General features: G+C 44.2%; 1 long non-coding RNA gene across 1 annotated transcript; it reads left to right on the top strand.

The window, feature by feature from the left end:
- Positions 1-765: 765 nt before the first annotated feature.
- LOC115529818 (uncharacterized) lies at positions 766-1,540 on the top strand. Its single transcript, XR_003973649.1, has 3 exons — positions 766-819; positions 924-1,044; positions 1,141-1,540. It is a non-coding gene; the product is annotated as an uncharacterized LOC115529818 (long non-coding RNA).
- Positions 1,541-9,098: the final 7,558 nt, after the last annotated feature.

A 9,098-nucleotide genomic window follows, 5' to 3' on the forward strand; every position in this document is an offset into this window, starting at 1 on the left:
CTTGTACTGTGTAAAATCATTTTTCGTCGTGATTTATGTGTGATAATTTTAGCAGGACTGCAGTGCCCATAATCGCCCCTTTCAACACGTCGGATGCCAGACTGACACGCCTCAGATTATATCGACGGGAACCCAAACAAACTCGCCGGTGGGAATGCATTCTGTGGGAATACAAAGTGCACGGTTGAAGTCGACGTTAGGCGGCACACAGTTGTCCATGGGATCGCTAAAGGCACACGTAAGAAGCAAAGGTATGTAGCCACTAAGAGTTTTTAGTGACTTAGTATGCAATCCATACGAAACTTTGTGAGCATCCTTTTCCTGTGTTTTCGGATGTGTTATTTTTTTTTGGTTTACCTAGAATCTGCAGTCCAGTAATCTATTTGAAGATTCACCCTTGCTGATGTTGCTAGAATATGGGCTATGCATACATTCATGTATCACATACTTACTTTCTACTAACAATTCGATAAAAGCATCGGCTAAATAACTTCATAACCAAATAGGATATGGTTCATATTTGCAAATGGCTTCTTGCATTTGTGATGGGTAACCAAGGTTTACTCTGCAGTGTTACTCCATTACCAAGGAAAAAACTGCTAAATTATTATTTTCCAGTTTCTAATACGATTTGTTTCTGTTATTTGTAGCCATGCAGACACAGGTCTCTCCTGTCAGTGCAGACTTCGGAACAACCTCTCTTTTGCCACACTCACTGCTGACTTCAACACCAATAAAGGGCCCAGGCTGGTGACCTAGCAAGAAACCACGGCTTGAGTTGGAGGAAGAGGAGGAGAGTGACTCCTCAATGTTGTGCAGGTAATAATTTACACCATCTCGTAATTGTGAAAGCCATTGATTGGAATGATTGTCAGGCACACTCTGTTGTTTAATGGCGGTGCTTTTTTTTTTTTTACCATAAGTTGTATCTAGCATCAATGCACCACAATGAAAATGCATCACAGGAGCAAGCTACGACTTCTGCAGGGCAGGCGAAGAGTGGGGAAGGTGTTGTGAAGGCCGTGAAAACAGATCCAACATTCAGTAAGTTTGTCAAATATAATCTTTAAACACACACGCACATCAGTTTACAGATTGTTATGGCTACATTAATTAGTATGTTAATGCTATATCTTCCAGACTATGTACATGACCTCATGAGGCTGCTCATGGAGGTTTTTGAGGACCCAACATCATTTGAAGAGGAAATGAAGACTATCCCCATCCCTCCAGACCTTTCAGCGGAATATACACACACTCCCAAGGCTGAGCTGGTTGCCTGTCACGTCTCCCGCTTCAATCAAGAGGTGGTCTGAAGCCTACGAAGTCACCAGATGGGAACTGCTGCCATATCCGCTGCACCACACATGACGGGATGACGACCCGACAACTATGTCCTAAATATCCCCAACACCAGGTTACAAAGCTGCGATAGGCAAGATGCCTGAAACGCCTAAGGGACAAGGAGCGGAACTTTCTGTTAAACTGTTTTCAACAATAACCTCTTATAGGCTGGGCCTATACTGGGCAGCCCCCACCTCCAAACGAAACCAAATCTTTTTGAACGGTCTGACCATGCTCAACATAAAGAAATAGTTGGCTTCGTTAGGTGAGGGTGCACGGTAAGGCCCCGTAGCTCGCGGCCTTATAGTTTGTTTTTCTTTTAATGGTAAATTGATTCAAATCACATAATAATATTAATAGTATAATATTGCTTTGGTTTTGTTTAGTGGGAGCTTACAGCCAAAGTGACTTACTCTTCATCTGTTGTGTGCCTCACAGGTCCATAATCATACTTGTAGATATTGTAGATATTTTGTAGACTGTATGTGTTTGTGTGCATGTTGTGTCATGCAGGTTATTGATTCTGGCACTTGGCTCATTCATCTTGGTACCTAATAAATACAATAAGACAAAATAACTACTGTGTAAAGTGACCTTGACATCACTGAGTACAACATGACTGCATAGGACAATACAGATTCAGGAAGCAACATCTGTTTTCCAGTCATACTTTTATTGAAAAAAAAAATTAAATCACTGATTAGTTCTACATAACAATGATTGCTATTGTAAACACATGGCTGAGACAACAGTGAACAGGTGAGATTTCTCGTAACTGGTATTGCTGAAGCAACATCTATTTGAGTAGGATTGTTATTTACAAAAAAATGTATCACTAATGAATTCACATAACAAACATGGTACAGTTGGCTGGAACTACAGCTAACAGGTGAGAATGATGATTACTCGTTTTCCATTACAAGTGGACTGATATTACTGTTGCTATATGGTAGAGATGATCTAAACATGTAATATAGTTTGCTAGAAGTTAATTATAAGGTTTTGTGATGATAGTGGTAGGCTACTCATCTTCTGAGCATATATATATGTATACATATTATACATATATATATATACATCCTCCGAAGATGATAGATAGATTACATGACATCGTCCTCAACAAACTAGCTTAGCCTAAAGCTCATCAGTTTTACCTTTGGGATTACTCTACAGCAGACGTTCTTCACTTCGTTGGGTATAGAGGCACAATTCCCACAGTTGCACCTAGGTAGTAGAGATGTTATGTTATAACGGTGTATTTTGATGGCCAAAAGTAGTCAACAATATGCCATGTCGGGACATAAAAAGCTTGTTACGGACCCTTGAAGAGTACGAGTGGTCTACTAGCCGCAAGCTAAGTCTGAAAAGCTACGCTAAATACATGATAAATCGCGTGTGTGTATAATAGCATAAACAAAAACTTACCACTGTGAAATGTCCTGGTCCATTCTACGACTAAAATCGCGCTCGTCATTAGCGTCGTCTGCTCCATTATCGCTTTCGGGGTCCAACTCAGGCTCAAATTGGTAAGGTAGCACTGAAGCCATAGACAGAGTGACAGAGTGCCTGAAGAGACGTCAGCACCCTGTCAGCACCAAGATTCTAAATGCCTCAAAATTCTAAGCAACAGGGTGTTTCACATAGGGGTTGTAATACTCATAAAGTATGAGAAAAAAATAATGTGCTAGACAACCCTTTATTGTTGTAAATCAATTCTATGAGGTCAAACAAATTAAATAATGAACAGTAAATAGGGGCATAATAGGCCCGCTTTAAAACAAGTATAAATATTAAAAAATGTCAAAATAACTAAATAAAAGCTGTGGATATGTGTAAAGTGTAAAGTGACAGTGCGTCAGGGTTCCTTAGTCCATTGTTCATTGTTTATTTAAGCTGTTTATGGCAATGGGTATGAATGAGTTTTTGTGTATGTTTATCTTAGATAGGGGTACTCTATACCGGCGGCCTGATGGCAGAAGTTGGAAGGACTTGTGCAGGGGGTAGGTGGGATCCTGTGTAATGAGGTGGGCTTTCCTTTTAACTGCCTGGCTGTGGAGTACTGATAATTGAATTTGAGTTTTGCCAGTTATTTTGCTTCCTTGATTGACGATCCGGGAAAGCTTTGATTTGTTTTTGACAGAGGTGAGGGTGAACCAGGATGTGATGTTGAACGTGAGTACAGATTCTATGAGTGATTTATAGACAGCTGTTAAAATGTCCTGTTTGACATCAAAGCTCCTGAGTTTCCTCAGCAGGAACAGGCGTTGCTGTGCCTTTTTGTACACAGAGTCTGTGTGCTGGGAGAAGGACAGGTGGGTGTCCATATCTGTGCCCAGGTATCTAAAGGCCTCTACCTGCTCCACTGTCTGCCCATTCAGCCTCAGAGGTTCAAAGAGAGGTTGGGGGGAAGAACAAGTATGCATTCATGTGTATGCATGTGTGGGTGCACTGCGCGCGTTCATGAATGCACGTTCGTGTTTGCCTCCCTGGTGAGCTCAGCCGGGAACCGCTACTGGTTTTCATATGCTACTGATTAATTCAGACATAAATGCAAACTTCTTTCTTTTTTTTCTCAGACATGTGGGCCGTTTACATTTTATTATACCGACCATGCGTGCGTGCAATCGGCCAATGTCCGGCTATAGGCTAACGTGAACACTGTTTCTAACCCCTCTGTCTATGCACAGTGTAATGCCGCGTTTCCACTGCAGGGTGCGGAACGGATCAGTTCGCAAAGGTGCGGTACGGGTTGCGTTTCCACCGCCAAAAGTGGGCGTGACCCGTACTTAGCTGTACCCGTTTTGGCCTCGTTTTCGGTACTCCTCCGTTGGGGTATTGAAAACGAGACGAGACGCCTGAAAGGGTCCCGGAAAGTTCTAGCTACACACCCCCTCCGTTGATTGGTCGACAGAATCATCACTTCCGGGCGACGTGGGGATAAAAACAAACAAACAGTAGCCTCGAGGTATTATTCTTTACAATTAACATGTCGCGTAAAACGCTTGCTTGGGCGAACAAGTAGGTGGAGACGTTCGTCTGCATTCTTGGGGAGGAAGACGTTGTTTACGATGTTTACGTAGCTGCCGCGGCGATCGACATCCGGCCTACCTTAAAGGGTACTGTCGGCGGTGGAAACTCGACCTCGGAACTGAGCTGGGCTATACACCCCCTCCCTACTGCACCTTTACGAACCGAACCGTTCCGCACCCTGCAGTGGAAACGCGGCATAACAGTGGTCATACATCGCGGTTCCAACCTTTTTCGGGCCCCACATTGACATTAAAAAAGTTTCTCGCGACCGCACAGAAAGTAGCAAAAATCATATTTTTTAACATCCATGGAAAACAGCAACTGTTAGTTTCTCAGCTTGAAAAACCGCTCCAACACGTTACCTCTCGACAACCACCCTGTCCGTGCCTCTCTGTGAAATAGTATGTTTTCATATTCAGAGCCAACGTCGGCGCACAGTGTTGCAAACAGACGTGTGCGCAGAGGATGTGGCTTGATGTAATTCAACATGGTTACGACCTGTTGCAGTATATCTGCGATGGGCGCATTTTAGTTATTTTTTGAGCTTCTTCCTCCCCGCACATTGTTTTCACCATTTCAATGCTAGCTGGCAATATTAAAGTCTCAGCAATGCTATGCGGCTTCATATTTCTAGCAATGAGATAGCTCACCTCAAGAGATGCTTTCAGGGCCCGTTCACTAGTAGTCACAGCCTTTTTTTGAAATACACTCGCTGCTTATTCAGCTCGGCAAATTTAATTTCGAAAAAAAAGCCCTTGGTTTGCCGACATGCTCTTTGTGTGTTGTCTCAAAGTGTCTTTGAGTTTGTTCGGCTTCATACTCTCGGCAGACATGACCTTACTACGCAGCAGACATTTTTGCTTCTCAACGTTGCCTTCCATCACACTTGTAAATCCAAACTGAAGGAAACTTTTGTTGTATGTTCTTTGTCTCTGGTGCCTGTGCCACAGTTCCTCTTGAAACTGTCTTTGGAGGGACAGGGCCAGGCGGGCGAATAAATCTTTCCATTTTGTTTTATACGCTCTGACTGCAAGTTTGTGTTTACATTTTACAGGTTAGAGCGGGATCTCAAGTAATGTAACTGTGCAGTCAAGTGATCACAGCATTCAATTATGCGCCAGCTCAGATATTTGCTGCATTTTATTTGAACTAGATTTATATTCGAGAAAATGAAAGTATAGAAGACAGTAATGTACGATTATTTGTAGTGTTTGATTTAAAAAATAATTCTTCCGTTTCGGAATGGTGCAAAAGTAGAGACTGCTTCCTCTCTCAGCTGTCTTGCTTCTTCTAAGATCAAATTAAATAGTCACATTGTTCTGCCACATTCCATATCTGAGCTCCTAGGATTTCTTGCATGTCGCTTTGCACTCATTCAAATCTGCTCTCATCATCCAGCCCTGATAAGAACTGGTGCTAGAACGCCAGGGGCTGGGTTATCCCTTCTAGGTAGCTCATGTATCTGTCTAGTAGGGAGGGGTATCGTTACGGTCTTAATAGTACTACTATTCATATTAATACCGCTTATCGCTCCAGTATTAATGGTACTCTTATACCTGATTTCCACCGGGGACGTACGAGCCGCGTAACAGCTGCGTCCTCTACCCTGCGTCAATCCCCACCGGGCGCGTAACGGCAGCGTAGCGCTGCCTTGCGAGCCAGCCGTATTCACGCAAGATCACGCGATAATCCTTAACCTAATTTACTCACCATCCACTCCCAAAACTACTGCAATTAAATGCCAGGCTTTGTCCTTTCTGACATTGTCCTTGATTTATTTCATAAATTATTTTATGTTGCTCCACTTCTACAATCAGGCCACGTTTATACGTAGCAGGGTATTTATAGAAACGAATATTTCCCCCCCCGTCCGTTTTTCAAAAATAACATTGTGCACACAACATCGTTTTCAAAAAAGTTGTCGTTTACATCAAAACGCATGAATACGCCGTCGAGCGCCATTATAACTACGCCAAACCTATGGGCGGCAGTGTAGGGAGAAGGATAAAGCCATGCAAGCCAATCAGAATCCTCAGAATCAACAACAACGAATAACACGAGCGTCTTCCTGTTCCTTTCAAACAAACAATATGGCGCGAGGTTCATTCGTGTGGACAGACAGCGAAGTGGAGTTACTCCTTAAGGTCGCTTTAGACTACAAGGCAAGGAGAGCCCAAGACAATGTGGACTGGTAATCTTGCCAGTCCAAATAGGTCGACATGTTGGCGCATTTTTTGGAGCTATACCCGTCCGAGTCAAACAAGGAGTTTCCTCATGTGCAGGAGGAGATAACGCGAGCCCATCTGACAACAACAATTAAGGCAAGAAGAGGGAAATATAGACATTCTATGGACACTGGACGCAGGAGCGGCCACGGAAGAGTGGTGCTCCTGTACTTTGAACTGTGCAAGCAGGTTTGGGGTGGTTCCCCAGCCACTACGACCATCGCCTCCGGCATCGAGACCAACGAACTGGAGGATTCCGTCCCTCCTTCCCCCGCCACATCTGCTTCGTCCTTGGTGGAAGTCGAGGACGCAGAGGTTGAAGATGTTGATGGCAGTGTGGCCATCACAGTGAAGCAGAGGAGAGACCTGATTCAGGTATGTATTTATTGTCATATCATTGTCATGTATGTATTGTTGGCTTTGTTTCAATGACTTGTGTGCATGTATATGTGAAATATGAGATAGGAAATACTTCATCAGAAGAATTCATCCTGAAGGAAATGTCTGTCACAATAGTGTGTCACTTAGTGTGTAAACATACACATAGAAAGTGGTAGTGGTAAAAGGCAAAAATGAAAAAGTAGATGAAGAGAAGTCACATCAGTCGTCCTCGTGCTACAACAGTACGGCAATGAATCGTGACGTTTAGTGTTAAGTACGTGTTCATAGATTAATTATGCTGAGGGAAATATAGGCCATCATTCATCATGGTAATATCAAAGATGATTATTTTTGGATAGGTTTACTTCTGCAAATGAGCATGTTTTAATACATTTTCTGTGGTCTACTCTGTAAAGGCTAAACTGAAGGGACACCGGCATGAACGGTTAAAGAGGAAGCTGCCCGCAGAGGCCCAGTGGCTGAATGCCGTTGAGGATGACAAAAATGTCAAGAAGAAACTTGTGGGAATTGTTGAGAACTCGGAAAAGACATCTGAGAATTTCTCTAAAATAACAAATACCCTGGATAGGCTAACATCATCAATTGCAGATGGGTTTGCTGTCCTGCGGCAAGTTGTGGAGACACCGCCACATAACAGAATCAGAATCACTTTTATCACATCTTATTGTACACAAGTAAAAATCTTAGGCTTGGTTCCTCAACATTCACATAGCAGCAACAGTAAAAGATAAAATAAATAAGAATAAGAAACCATATGAAAAGGAACGAAGTAAAAAAAATAAATAATAAGTAAGTAGCAGCATCAATAATACTAAAAAGTAATGAGGTGTAATAATGTATGAAGTGTAGTGTGTTCAAGTGTTAGTGATAGCAGCCACAGGTTATTGTGCAATAGACAAATGCTGGACAAATACAATAGATGGTTAAAAACCAATCTGTTGTTGTGGTGTGCGTGTGGATGGTTGGGGGGTAGTGTGTTTTTCCAGGAGTCTGACTGCTTGGGGGAAAAAACTGCCCGTCATCCTCTGGGTTTTGGCCCTTAGGCTTTGGTACCGCCTCCCTGGCGGCAGTAGCTCAAACAGTTTCTGGTTGGGGTGGCTGGGGTCGGAGGGCCTTCCTGACACACCGGGCCTTGTAGGTTTCCTGGATGGGGGGAAGCTCACATCCGATGATCCTCTCAGATGTCCGCACTACCCTTTGCAGCATTTTGCGGCTTTGGGCAGTGCAGTTCCCGTACCAGGCAGTGATGCATCCAGTCAATATGCTCTCCGTTGTGCCTCTGAAGAAGGCCCCCAGGATCTTGGGCCCCACGCCAAACTTTTTCAGACGCCTAAGGTGAAATAGGCGCCGCTGTACTTTTTTCACCACCAGGTTGGTGTGCTCCTCCCAGGTGAGGTCTCTGGTGATGTGGACCCCCAGGAACTTAATGCTGTGTACCCTCTCCACAGCAGACCCATTGATGGAGATGGGGTGTTGAATCTGTCTCTTCTTCCTGAAGTCCACTACGAGCTCCTTGGTTTTATCGGTGTTGAGAATGAGGTTGTTGTCCTGGCTGTACTGAGCCAGACAGTCGACCTCGCTGCTATAGGCCATCTCATCACCATCAGTGATCAGGCCCAAGACTGTCGTGTCATCGGCGAACCTGATCACTGCATTGGTTCCGTGTGTAGCCACGCAGTCGTGGGTGTATAGGGAGTAGAGGAGGGGGCTTAGGACACAGCCCTGGGGGGCTCCTGTGCTGATGGTCAGAGGGGCGGAGATCTTAGGACCCATCTTCACCACCTGTTTTCGATCCGTCAGGAAGTCAAGGATCCAGTTGCATAGGCTGGGATCAATGCCTAGGTCCCTGAGCTTCCTGTCGAGTCTGGAGGGGACTATTGTGTTGAATGCCGAACTATAATCAACAAACAGCATCCTCACATAGGTGTTCCTCTTGTCGAGGTGGGCGAGGGCTATGTGGAGTGCTGTGGCAATGGCGTCATCTGTCGATCTGTTCTTCCGATAGGCAAATTGGTGGGGGTCCAGGGCTGGTGGCAGTATTCTGCAGATCAGCACCTTGATGAGCTTTTCAAAGCATTTGCTCACTATGGGGGTGAG

The sequence above is a fragment of the Gadus morhua genome, chromosome 17 (genome assembly GCF_902167405.1).
Source record: "Gadus morhua chromosome 17, gadMor3.0, whole genome shotgun sequence".
Taxonomy (NCBI): domain Eukaryota; kingdom Metazoa; phylum Chordata; class Actinopteri; order Gadiformes; family Gadidae; genus Gadus; species Gadus morhua.